The 14,012-nt window shown below is 36.4% G+C and overlaps 1 long non-coding RNA gene across 1 annotated transcript in view; it reads right to left on the bottom strand.

The window, feature by feature from the left end:
* Window positions 1–538: 538 nt before the first annotated feature.
* LOC116842963 overlaps window positions 539–14,012 on the bottom strand; it is a 31,979-nt gene continuing 18,505 nt past the window's right edge. The window contains exons 7-8 of the long non-coding RNA XR_004377802.1: window positions 2,274–2,682; window positions 539–2,074 (exon numbers count right to left, since the gene is read on the bottom strand). This is a non-coding gene — a long non-coding RNA (uncharacterized LOC116842963). The remainder of the gene's footprint in view (window positions 2,075–2,273; window positions 2,683–14,012) is intronic.

Below are 14,012 nucleotides of genomic sequence, written 5' to 3'. Positions count from 1 at the left end.
CACACACACGAATATTTAAATCTTTAACATAGAATATATGTATATATTCAACATATGTGTGTACATTCTATGTTAAAAGTTTAAATATTTGTATTTAAAAACCAAAACACACAATACAAATGAGAATATTCAGAATCAGGCATTAATACTTTTACCTTAATGTTATTGAGTAAATCTCATACGATTCTCTACGATTCTCTCAAATTCTGCACGATTTGTTGTTTGTTATTGATCTTCACAGCTTATACTGAGAAAAGAAATACTTGAAAATTGATTCATGGATATAAAATTTATTTATTCATGGAATATAAAATTTATTTCTATAAAATAAAGTTTATTTCCGCGAGATAAAGTTTATTTCTGTGAAATAAACTTTTATTTTTGTAAAATAAATTTTTATCCCACAAATAAATGTTCATGTATTTTTTTTCAGTGTAGCTAATATCGATATATTATGTGTTATCTAGCTGGATTTTGTTTTTCATTTTCTTATACTTGGAATATTTATTGTCAATGATCAAATATTAAAATTGCCACACGCAAATCATCGAATTCTAGCTTGAGTCTGAGTGACGTATTTTGAAGCTCACTTTAATAAGTGAGCTTCAAAATACGCCATTGAAATATCTCACTTTCAATTCAGACATTAAATTATTCGAATGTTCGCATCCTTAAACTTAAACAGTGTATAATTGCGCTTACTACTTCTCAGTGAAACTCAACGCGTTTTACGTCTAAACGTGCACTACATAATAAGACTCTTTGCGAGTGTTCATGTGAAACACTCACCATTACGCGTTGATATTCCAGATCCACCAATGAAACTCCATCGCTGTATCTCAACTGCATTGCCCCATGTCCAACGTCCAGCCTCTGCGACGATCAGGCGTCGTTCCCCGTTGAGCATACTTCGCTAATTACACTTCACTCGCGACCGCGATATTTTTGACAGCGTTTAACAAGCGAATGAAAAGTCCGTGATACACATTCCGGCGTTTCGAAAATACGTTCCCGAGTCGCGAGTCGCGTATAAATAAATTACGAACTGAAGATTACGATGCTCTTAACAAAGTCGGGAAAAAACGTATTACGGATCATTATATCAGAAAATATGGTCGTTCTTATGCGAGGATGTCAATTTTTGAAGCAAATAAACGGACATTGGAACATTATAAGTGATGTTATTGTCTTTGCCGCATGTTGATTACACTTCGCTAATTATACTGTACTTTCACGATGATGACGGCGTTTGATAATTGTGAACGGAGAGAATATATTGACTAGTACAAATCCCGACGCTTCAAAAATACGTTCATGAGTCACGAATCACATGTAAAAGACCATAAACCGTGGATCACGATGCTTCCGACAAGGTCACGCAAAGAAGAGAATATCTCATCGCAAACGACTATGCTTTGTGGGAAAACATGGTTATCGTTTCGTGAAGACTACATGGTACAATATTTAAAATAAACATGTGGACAAGTCGAAGGCAGCAATAATTTTCGTTGAAACGATGCTGCCTCCATCGCTTACGAAAACTGATATTGGAAAAGTTGACAATTACGCGATTTATAAACACGAACGAAATGAACATTCACGATATCGCGTGCGCGAAAATCTGGGCATCGATTCAGCTTCGCGATTTTAATGCGCATCTTGTATTTCTCGTGACAATCAGGGGAATAGCACCGAATAAACAACTACATCGAATAATTCTAAATATTTAGTCAAGTATAATAAGAACATTAAAAAGTTTCTGCCTATATAAACGCGTGTTTACACTAAAAATTACGTATAAATGTATCTATATAGACACGTACACGTATTTTCAGCTATATCTGCTACGTAATATGAGTATTTAAAGAAACGATCCTCCGATTATCTCGAGCAATGTATCTCAATGGGACAAACACAAACATACAAAATTCTATAAACTAAGTAAAACGCATCAATTCCTAAGATTCTACAGACCCACTACCAAAAAATCCATTATCTTTAATTTTTCATACCTTTTTCTTGGAAATCTACCGAAATATCAAAAACTCAAAGTCGACCGTGTTCTGCTACAGGTCTGGAATAGAAAAAAACCATTTCACTGATTAGATACGAGGTTTAATGGCTTAACGTAAAAAATGAGCGTAGATATGCTAGTGGGTTAATCGTTCACGAGCGTGATAACGCAACCGATTTCTATCCGGACTGCGTCCCAGTTTTTCATCGCAAACAGTGTAAAAGTTAAGTACAAGAGTGCAGGAAAATTGTCAATTCACCTTCTGTCCCTCGGCCCGAACCGGATCCTCCGGTACAGCATCCGAAACTGCACACCCCCGCACAAAGAAAAATATCATTCTACTGTCAAAGAAAACGATTACTCAATTTATTTTCCTTCTTTCAAATCATCTTCAGCAAAAACATCATGAAACTTTAGAAGAAATTGGCTCGTTTCTATGCAGTGAGTAAAACTGAATTTTTGTTTCAATTCGATACTCTTGATTGAAATGCTGAACTTACAGGGGATTCAGGATGTATTTAAATAAATTTGATGCTTATGATGAGCATGATAGATTTGCGAATACATAAAATTATGAGATACTTGAAACAAGTAACGTATTCGAATACAGTACGTATTTTTCTGTGTGCGGAAGTCGCACCCACCGTCCGGCCGCGACTGTAATAGATCTGAAACAAGAAGCATATTTTCTGGTTAGTTATATCAATAAATATCTGAATATTAAGAGGAAATCAAGGCTTGCGAAAATGATATATCTCTCTTAAACGAATCAAGATGCAAAGCGATGGTTATCTTAAAGATCATAGCTTGCTATAAGATAATCGTAACACTATGAGCGTAACACGCATATAATAGAAAACGCGAATATATAATATGTCCACGTCATACACTCTAATCTGGAAAAGTCGGAAGTCACGCGCGACGTCTTCCGATCTCTTTACTCTCGCGTCAAGGACTGTTAGACCCGATCTACTATAGATAGAGTAAGGAGTAGGAGTAGGAGTAAGACGAAATGGAAATAATTATTTCGCTTACTCCTTTACTCCAATAAAAGTTTGCCTGTCTACATCACATTGAGTAAGCCTAAATTAAGTAGTAAGAGCTGGAGTAAGGGAGTAAGCAAAATAAGACCCGATCTACAATAGATGGAGTAAGGAGTAGGAGTAAGAAATAAGCAGTAAGTAAATAAATCGATTATTTTTGAAACGTGAGAATGGAATTGGTCAATTTGCTTACTGCTTATTTCTTACTCCTATTCCTACTCCTTACTCCGTCTATTGTAGATCGGGCCTAAATTATTTCCATTTCGTTTTACTCCTGCTCTTACTCCTTACTCCATCTATTGTAGATCGGGCCTTATGGTGCGCTCGCCCGCTGGCGTACCTACGGTATTGTTGTCCCCGTAAAATCACATGTCCTTCAACGAACGAGACGTGCCTGAAAGCACTGTTACGAGATTTATTCGCTTATTTAACGTTCCGCGTGTTGTGACATCAATATTATTATCATATTAATATTTTCATATTATTATTATCACATTAATATTATCATATTAATTTTTATATTATCTAAACTTCCCCTTACGAAACTGGCAACACGACCTTCGCGATAGCAGTTTACGGTATCGGGAGCTAGGCAACGGCTTACATCGAGATAACGTCGTAGAAATTAGTCTCACGAAAAAGAGAGCAATGAGAATTTGCATGCCTTCCTCAGTATACGACACGTGTATGTATCTTTGATATTCGAGAAATAACGGGACATCTCGTTGCGCTACTGAGAATGAGTGGAATGAAATCGCCGCTACAATTAATGAACCCATCATCTCCTTTCAACATTTGCATTTGCGCGCGTGTCATCGACGGGTTTATCGTCTCGGCCATGGTTCGTCGCGCAGTGTGTCAGGCGTTATTCCGTATTCCGTCATACATATGTAACGTCGAGTTAACCCATATTCCGATGCATAGCTTTTCGTACAAACCCAGTGATTCTCTCCCACTCTGAATGCGACAGGCGTATTTGACTTTTTAAACGGCGAAAGTATCCATCTATGACGCTTCTCGTCTGTCTTCGCGACTCGTTTAACCCTAGAACCTTAAACATGTGTATAAGATTTATCCAGACCAACTTCTCAAGCATTATCGTTCTTACAAACATGTGTTTGGTTTTATTGTTGTAACTTTTTTCAGCTTCATAGAATCGCGAAAATATTAATAAGTTCATATTCTTCAAATTTTTCTGCACCGAACAAAAAACAAGGATTAAATTTCGATCATTTTTCTGAAAATTATGAACAACAAAAAATGCGCTGTAAAAATTTAATCGTGTTTAAGGTTCCAGGATTAAAAAAGAAACAATTAAAAAAATATTTCTCGCGATAATACGTCTGTGTGAACAATGTCGGCCATCACGTGCATTTATCACATTAGTGATTAACGACTGCTCCTTTCGTAACAAACACTTGGGAAAAAACGAATATGCTGTAATGCCACATTGTGACGCACATCGTACGAGGAATAAAAAATTTACTTAACCCTAAAAAATAGCATGAATAGCTTTTATTTATACCGAAAGCCTTATGTAAACTTTCCCTCTAATATTTGTTTTATCATCCTCTAAAACAGATATCACTGCTTTTTATTGCGATATTACTTAGATGAATAAAAACTCGTCTCTACTTTAATCGCATCATAGGTTATCACTATCTTTTTTAGGCTTTCACTACCTTTCACTATCTCTAAGGCTTTCAGCATGAGTAAAAGTTACTCGAGGTCTAAAAGCAGTCTGTAATTTTATCTGCAGATAAGAAGTGCGCGTTAACGATTTTTCACGCAGTACAAACACATTCTTACACATGAAAAAAACAATTCCGTTGGTGCAACCAACGGAATTTTCGGTTGTTTAGGGATCAGATGAAAAAACTCGGCTGTAGGAACAGAAAAATTCCTTTATGAGGCTTCGGTATAGTCAATTGTTCTCAGTTGCCTCAATCGAGTTCTAATATCGCTGGACGTTCAGACGAATATTTTCGGTTGCGACAACAGAAATATTAGTTTTCATAACAGAGATATCATTTGTGATCAATATTCGGTTGCATTAACTAAGATTTCTTTCCGTGCATGTAATGTTCGCACCATAGCTGTATTCATTAGGTATATTTTTTTTCTTCAATTATCCGACCAATTCATTCATTCTTAGTCAACCCAGAAGGGAAAAAACTAAAAATTTACAAGAGGAGACAAATCTCCATAAACAGAAGAAAGAAATTCTTGTGAGTCACTAAATACGACTTCCTTAGTTTTCAGTGAAAAAAGTTATGAGACTAAACTGTAATACAAGTAATTAAACAATTGGAACAAAATCGTCACTAACAAAATTATTATTAAAAGTGACTTATTTTGGTTCCTTTAAGGGACCATTTTGACCTCTTTGCTTTAGACGGATAGAAGCGCTACTATCGTAATCAGCGACTGAAAAAACGTAAGATTGTATATATAACTTACGTTATTATTTAACTTAAGTTAAAATAGACCTTTGTTATTCCTATCATCCTTTACAAAAACAACCTGTTATGTACCTAGTGCTGTTGTTCGGTTGACAAATTGCGATTCTCGAATCGAACAAAGTGATTCAACAGAATTCGGGTTCCTAGGACATGTAGATAAGTACATAAAAAATTGTTGGAACGACGTAGATTCGGAAGTATAAAAGAAGAAGAAAGAGAGAGAGAGAGAGAGAGAGAGAGAGAGAGAGAGAGAGAGAGAGAGAAAGAGAGAGAGAACGAGAAGGGAAAAAGAAGAAAAGGAAAAAGGAGATCGAGAGAGGGGAATGATCGGTAGTCGATAGCGGCTGCCCAATTCGACTTGCATGTCGCGCGAGAACAAGGCCCTTCGGCTTGGCTCAGCTCGTCCGGCATCACAGCGGATATTTGCTTCGTCGTGTGCACGTAGAGAAACGCGCGAGTGAGTATCAGCAAGGCCACGGGGGTGTATTCTCGGCCACGCACCGCGAACCATAACATTCCCCAGCCGCCACCATAACGGAGCCTACCCTCCTCGTGCTTTTCGCGTAAAATGCACGCCCGAAGCGCATATCCTTTCCACCGTCGAAGATCGCGGCGTACGCGAGTCCGTTGACGGAACAGAATATTTGGATTCTGTATCAGTCACTACTTTTACTTTGAGGGGAGAGGTAACCTAAAATTTTAAAAGAAATGTTGATTCATAAAACAATATTACCGTCTCCCATGATTTAATTATTCACACTAACGTCCCTCTCTAGCTCGGTCTTATATTTCTCATATAATTTGGTAGAAAAAAATTATTCTGAAAATTTATTTTTTTAGAATTATTAGTAGAACTATAGTAAGAATAATAATATGCAGATGAAAAGAGAGAGAGAGAGAGAGAGAGAGAAACAATTGAAAGTTCTTTTCTAATATTAATTTCATATTAATTTTATATTTGCATTTTATATTTTTTTATGTATATGATTTAACATTAATTTAATATTAATTTAGTTCTTTTTTAATATTAATTTAATATTAATTTAATGTTAATTTAATTTCTTATTATCATATTACCTTCTCAGTCGACATATGTGGATGCTCCATGCGTGAAGTCAAATGTCTTGCATGTATAAAAATCATATTTCGCTAAGCTAAAAAACGCAAAGAAATTGCAAAAAATATAATAAGAATAATACGCGACCGAATCCAGGTGCTAATAACAATAAAAATCTCAATGAAAAACATAACATGTAACATAACATGTAACATAAAAAAAGGGAAAAATGCATGACGTAAACGTAAACGTTAAGGCAATATATCTCGCGTAATATATTACTTAACACCAAACTCGTCACGCGCGACCAGGCCGCGTAATACCAGCGACGAGCTACATACTTTTCAGCGAGAAGTAGAGCGATTTAACGCTGTTACAGCCGTGCATCGACATGAAAGTACAATCGAAATCAGCGAGAGAAACGAACGGCGAGGACAATGAGAAAAGAAACGAAGGATATTCTCTACCACGAAGAATACTTTCTTAAAGTGAATCAGTCAAAATATTTCGAATTGAATTAGCAAAAAGAGCATTTCGCTGAAATAAGGATTTTGTTGTTAAAACGAAAATTTGTTATACTAATTGCAACAAAAGAATTTAATTGTTGCTTTGTGTATTCTTTTTCTTTTTTGTTTTCTTATTCCACTTGACCCGAATGAAAAATTGGCAATGCCAATCAAATCATGTATATCAAATATTATTTTAGTTCCAACATAATTTTATCAGTATTTATCGATAATTAGTAAATATCAATTTCATGATTTTCAGTGAAAACACTCCCACTTTACTGCTCTCTCTTATATCTCACTGATTTAGACTAATGAAAGTAAGATTTCACTTCACAAAATCTGTAGTATACAAATTCGTTGTACCGTGTCAAATTCAACTTTTTGTATTTGTGGCGATGGAATTACCGGTTTCCATGCGAATTGCGTGCAACGACACTGTCTGTGTTTTGCAAACTGCATCAGGCAGATGGCAGCAGGCTATTAATGACTGATCCTTTCAGTGAGATTTTACTAATTGCAATTCTATACTTATGATTGAAGTCAGTTGTAAGTATAGCATTTCAATGACGAATGCACTATTCGTATCTTATAATGTAGAAGGAGAGAGATAGTTTCTCTCAAAACGTGTCATATATATCTATAACGCGATCGGGGAAATAAATCGCCGTGCACGCCTGTCCGTAAAATCTTTAATCGGCTGCGAAGCGTAGCGGGATCTAACACAGCCTCGCGTCGCGCGTATTATAATAGTGCAATAGTGGCAGCGCGCGAGATGACGAGGTAATGTAGGCACGAACGCGGGTAAATATACCTTCCGATCGTGAGCGTGCATGCGCCGCGCTCGTCCCGTTGTTGCAGGCAGCGTGCGATAAAATCGCAAAGGTCTGAGAAACAATTTATGTTAATGGAGGCCTCCTTTTCACCATGCGTCATTAGGTAGAATGGCGCAATTAGCATTCGCGGGTTTAGGTCAATGTTACAGAGCGCGGCGAGCGCTCGCCAAGCTTCTTTCCGCAAAGCTGGCGCGCGTTCGTTATTCGGCTCGGCGATTACTCATGTGATCTAACGTCTCATCATTTCCCCGGACCAGCAATGCGAGTAACGTCAGCGTTCTTATTTCGGGATACGCAGCGCGTCTCCAAATCGGACGGGATGCAAATACATTCGGCGAGACGTGAGGAACCAATTCGTCGCGCGCGTCGATGTTCATGATGTTAACCCTTTCGCGGGATATATATGTCCCATTTACAAAAAAAAATCACAACTTTAAATAGTCCTATCGATTTTTAGTTTGGCTTGTTTCACAGAGAAAGATTAAGCCTACGTGTAAAAAATTAGTATACTTTTCAATTTAATATTCTTGATAAAATACAGTTATATAAACTTTTCAAAAAATCCAATTTTTAGCTAGGCAACGTCTGCATAGACGTTTCTCCATCTCGCTCAGTGAGTTCATAGAAGAGAGCACCGCGTTTAGTTAGCAAATAGACTGTTACTTATGAATGTTATATAGCTACATTAATATCTCGATAATCATTAATAGTATGTGTGTAAAAGCAGATTTTGTAGTCGAAAATGTGTTATGAAGTTTTCTTGCAGTCATTATTTGTGAGATCTATTATATTAAATTTAAATTTTTTACATTTTATTTGTAATTAATATAATTAGGAGGAAACATAATCCAAGTACATATTTTAAATATATTTGAGCTTTTTACAAATACCATTTTGTATCCGCCATTTTAAATTGAAATTTCTATAGTAAATTTGGAATCAGTGCTGCAAAAACTTCTATAATCGCCTCAATGTGAAACATATCTCCTCTGAGAAAGCCGGAGGTACGAAAGGGTCAAAGTTCACGAATGCATTGAGTTATGTGGGAGTATATCGGAAAATGTAAAGAGTAGATGCGATGAAATCGCAAAGACTGTAAATTCGCCGATGTAGAAAGTAATTCTGATACGCAGGAAAAGAAATTTTTATTCGGGTAACTGAACGGGGACCAAATGAGAAACTCGCTGACGAGAAATATCTCTGTTACTGTGACCAAAAACATTTGTCTGAACATTCAGCTGCATCAAAATTTGCTTTTTTTTTTCATCTAGTCCCCATATAACAGACAATTCCGTTACACAATTCCGTCTTTTTCGTACATACTTTGTTTCAATACTGTTTTAATGTTACTGTTTATGCATCTCAAAATACAGCAGATAATATTCACCAAGAGAACTTAATCCGTCTGCTTCCCTACTTTGCGCTGACACGATTTGTTTCGTATCTGGAAGCACTTTTCTCTCCATATGCGAGTAAAAAAAAATGGCAAAAATTTTTCTCATTATTTCAGTCAAAACATTGTTCAGCTAGCAATGTTTGTAACCTTTTTTTTTAGCAAAATCCATAATAGACAATTTAAATTTGAACTGTGTGTTTCTAAAACGACCTACGAAGCAGACGGAGAGTTAACATCCGAAAATTAATAAGGAAGTAAATTCTCTCGTTGGACCCCTACGTTTTGAATATATTTAAACAACTGCCCAAACCGTATTGAAACAAAGTGAGATCGACGAAGCATTCGGCGCGAATATAATGAGACGAAATTATCGAATGGCCGCGAGGCACTTTCCGGTAGAACGTCACTTTGGCGAGACACGCCGAAACGTGCCCGACGAAGGAGCAATGGTGGAAAAAAGCGGCCGTGTAGCAAGCCTTTAAGGCCGTGGCGCACTCTCGCTACATGAGTCTGTACCGGATGAACAGAAGCAAATACTATCCCGACGAGTGACTTTCACCCGATTGACTTTCCCTTTCTCTCTACGGAACGGAGCAAAGGTAATTGGATGCGCAGCCGGCTGGCTGGCTTCGGAAGAGTCCGCCGACCCACTTCCGGATCGAGCATCTCTGATCGCGCTACTGTTTATGTTCGCATGAGCGTGATCCGCGAGTTTGGTGCTCATTAATTGGCACTGGAAAGCTTTAACCGCTCCCCAAAAAAGCGGCCGTCAAGCGCCGAAAGTGCGTCTTCCTCCAACACGTCCGCAAACACGTGTCTGCGATCGACCTTTCATTCGCTTATTTATAGCAATCGTTACTCGAGGGTTGTAACTACTCGGTCGCACACTTAACGCCGGTAATAACGCTATTATCTGTCACCTGACGAAATATTTTCAACATTTCTCTCAGCAGAGACATTTCAAATAATAGCCCATTGTCGCGATGATTTTGAGAAAAATTACACGTTTCGCGCGTGATGCATACTTCAGCCATTTTACTGTGATTTTCCTTCCTTCATTTGACCGGCCTGCTTTTCACTTCGATTCAGAATTGACTTTAGAATCATCTCGATGCTTCTCGTCCTCAATCAATCTCATCGCCAGACATTAAATCCTTAAGTAACGTCACATATGATGTATCAGATAAGATATTCGATATTAGATAGATAAGATAGATAAAACCGTTAGATAACACGGCCGCAATAACCTTGTCACGTGAATATTGCTGCACCGTCGCCGCGTTAATTGTCAATGATGTCTTTTTCGCGCTTCCCCAGCGAAAGAGTAATTTCCCGTTGAAATACCGTGCCCTTTCTTTCTAATTGCGTCACTGTATTTTCGAAGACTCGACGAAAATACTGCAGATAACTTTCGTAATAGAACTGGCCGTGTGAGCGATATAGAAGACGACTGGAGACGTAACGACGTCGAGTGTCACGGTTTATCAGGAAGGACCGTGTCACGTTTCGAACGAAAGCGATACGGTGGAGTTTATCGGGAAGCCACAGCTTGATGAATTGTTATTACGGAGAAATACAGTTTCGGCTGTGTGACTGACCGCACGTCACACAAAATCGCTTGAAAATTATTTGCAACGAAGGCCTGCGAATGGATAATAATCGCAACGTCTCTCGAAACCTGCTTTTCATATACTGAGAAAAAAGACTGGTAACTATAACAAACTGCATTTAGTTACAGAAATTCATTGAATCCTTAGTAACTAATACTAAATATGATAATAATTACCAAATATTTAATAGATCGGGAGTATGACATAATTGCATTCACAGTAACATCAATTAAATAATTTAGTAATTTAGTAATTTAGTTATTACTAAATTTATATTTAGTATAATTTACTATAATTTAGTAATTTAGTTACTTAATATTAAATATTTAATATGAAATATATTACAGTTATGAACAGATATTTGATAATTGTTATGAAATTCTTATATCCCATGTAATAAAAGATTCAGTAGGTACGAGTTCTATTTTGTTACCAGTATAAGTATGTTTTGTTGCAGCACAACGAAAAATTCATTCATTTGCAGCTATTACATCGTTTCAATATCTATTATTACAGATGGTTGGTTGAACCTACCAAAAATTTTGTAACTACTACAAAATCGCTTATTTTGCTCAACTATTCAATAAGTTTTATTTACCAAATATATTCTGGAAGCAAATAAATTTTACTTCTGTCAAATAAATAATTTATTTTACAGAACTAAATTAATTAATAAGTATTGTCATAGCTTTGGCCCGCTATATTTACGTCTATTATTTAGTAATAGTAACCAAATTTTGATAATATTTACTAAATTCTTCTCTCAGTGTATATTCACACTGAGAAAAAAATAATTGGATCGAATTGGCGGTCACCCGCTTTCAAGGAAATATTGTATCTATAAACAAATTGCGCGTTGATGCAACAATAAGTTACGTTATATAGTTGCGTTATATATAGTTATATATTATATAGTTACGTTATATAGTTGTGATATAGTTGCCGGCAAAGTCGCAATCACTGAATTGATAACTCTCATCACAGCGACTATATAATTCGTTCAATCAACTAAATGTTTGCTTCAACGAGTTTTGTTCTTTCAAGCAAAGTCTCATCAACTCAATCAACTCAATCACTTTCTTTCCGAGGGCATGACATCTCTTATTGCGACACGATCGTACAACTTTATTTCCTTAACCTTTCGACGAGTTTTTCAAGTTAGATTTCGAGATATTCACAAAATAAATTGTGCCTCTTTCTATCAGAAGGATTACATAAACCTCCTCTTCTCGTTGGCGCTTAGAATGTTAAGGTCGCTTTATCGTAACGTCTTTTATTCGACGGGATCTCCGCCCGGAGATTTATAAAATTGAAGGAGTCGAGATAATGTTATACATCATTGTAACAGAGTGCCAGGGAGGAAGGTCAAAGGGCTCTTTATCTCGCGAATGTGTCGGGTATGTCGCCGCTAAAAACACGCGTAGACGCTCCGATAGATAAGCACACCACACCAGCCGGACATTATAATGTACGAAAAACCGGTTTGATGCGTATTCATTAACGCTAGATGCTTAATAGCGCAGATCTTAATTAATAGTCGTGTCAAGCCGCGTAATATGTCCGCGCGCGCGGTACGTGCTGAGAGGTATATTAAAACAGCATAAACAAGGCAAAAGTGATGTTGCAAATTCTATAGTTTCCAGGCACATGCCGATGCGAGCCGTTTCCCCGAATCGTTACGACACAATTTCGACGCGCGACGCCGAAAAACGTAAATTGAATTAACCGCGCGTACGGTAATGCGTTGTGAAATTCGAGGTTATCGCAAGGAAAAAAAGGTTTGGTTGAATTAACCAAATATCTGGTCGAATATGAACGATCTAAAAATTCCGATTGAAGTAACCCGTTTAAGGTGACAAGATTTTTGGTTGACTTACACAGAAATCGGGTTACTTCAAGCGGAATTTCTGGATCGTTCATATTCGACCAGATACTTGGTTAATTCAATCAAACCTTTTCTTCCGTGCATAATCAAATCGATGAATTTACCTGGCGATTATCATTCAATCAAATTACAAAGTATCCCAACGTTCTTCACACATTGACACGATATACATATATATATACACAGTAGGCTATTTTACGGGACTTACCCAAATTTCTCCATAGGTACGTCAGATATAGAAAAATAGTTAAGACAAAACTTGTTCAGGACAATGGGGGTCATCTTTCTCAATAAATGAATTTGACCTTGAGATCAAATTTCAAGGTCATTTGGAGGTCATAGTGATTTTTTTAAATGGACCGCTTACTTTTGACACCGGATTCGAAGAGAGCGGAAAATTTTACGTCAGAAATGATATTTCTAAATTTTTTATTTTGACCTTCAGAAAGTCAAATCAAGGTTTTAAAAGCGCTCAGAAGCTGTTTGTTTAAATGCGATTATCTTACTTTTAGCATTACCCAGAAACAACGACGTGGACGTAGTAAGTTCTGTTTCCTTTGGGGTGCTTGTTTACCGTGAGTCCCCTTGTCTCTCACGTTTGTCCTGAACAAGTTTTGTCTTAACTATTTTTCTATATCTGGCTTACCTACGGAGAAATTTGGGTAGGTCCCGTAAAATGGCCCACTGTATATATACATATATATATATATATATATATATATATATATATATATGATATATATATATATATATGTGATATATATATATATATATATATATATATGATATACATATATATATAGTCGGTATATATACATTGAGAGAAAAAAATAGTTGGAATAACTATAATCTCACTATATTTTGCCAAATATTCCAATTATATTGACTACATAAAATAATTAATTTCTCTTACCATTCAATATTTGCTACCTTACTATATTTTTTATTTCAAATAATTATAATTCTTGGTAGAAATTTTACACGGGTCAGTTATACTATGCTTATATTGTAAATATTACAAATATTATGGTAACATTTACTATAAAAATTATATTCCTAACTATAATCTTTTTACTATGCCATTATAGTTCCAAATATCATACATTTTTCTCTCAGTGTAATAAGTTCGCTAATGAAAATCGCTATTATACGCACTCGAGCGTGAATTGATGCAAATTGAGAGTCAAACGCGAGTCTCAATTA

Source organism: Odontomachus brunneus, unplaced genomic scaffold (genome assembly GCF_010583005.1).
Source record: "Odontomachus brunneus isolate Ranch 3 - 2012 unplaced genomic scaffold, Obru_v1 Obru_scaffold_028, whole genome shotgun sequence".
Classification (NCBI taxonomy): domain Eukaryota; kingdom Metazoa; phylum Arthropoda; class Insecta; order Hymenoptera; family Formicidae; genus Odontomachus; species Odontomachus brunneus.
Note: the sequence above shows the minus strand (reverse complement) of the source record. Positions and strands in the feature narration are given on the sequence as shown.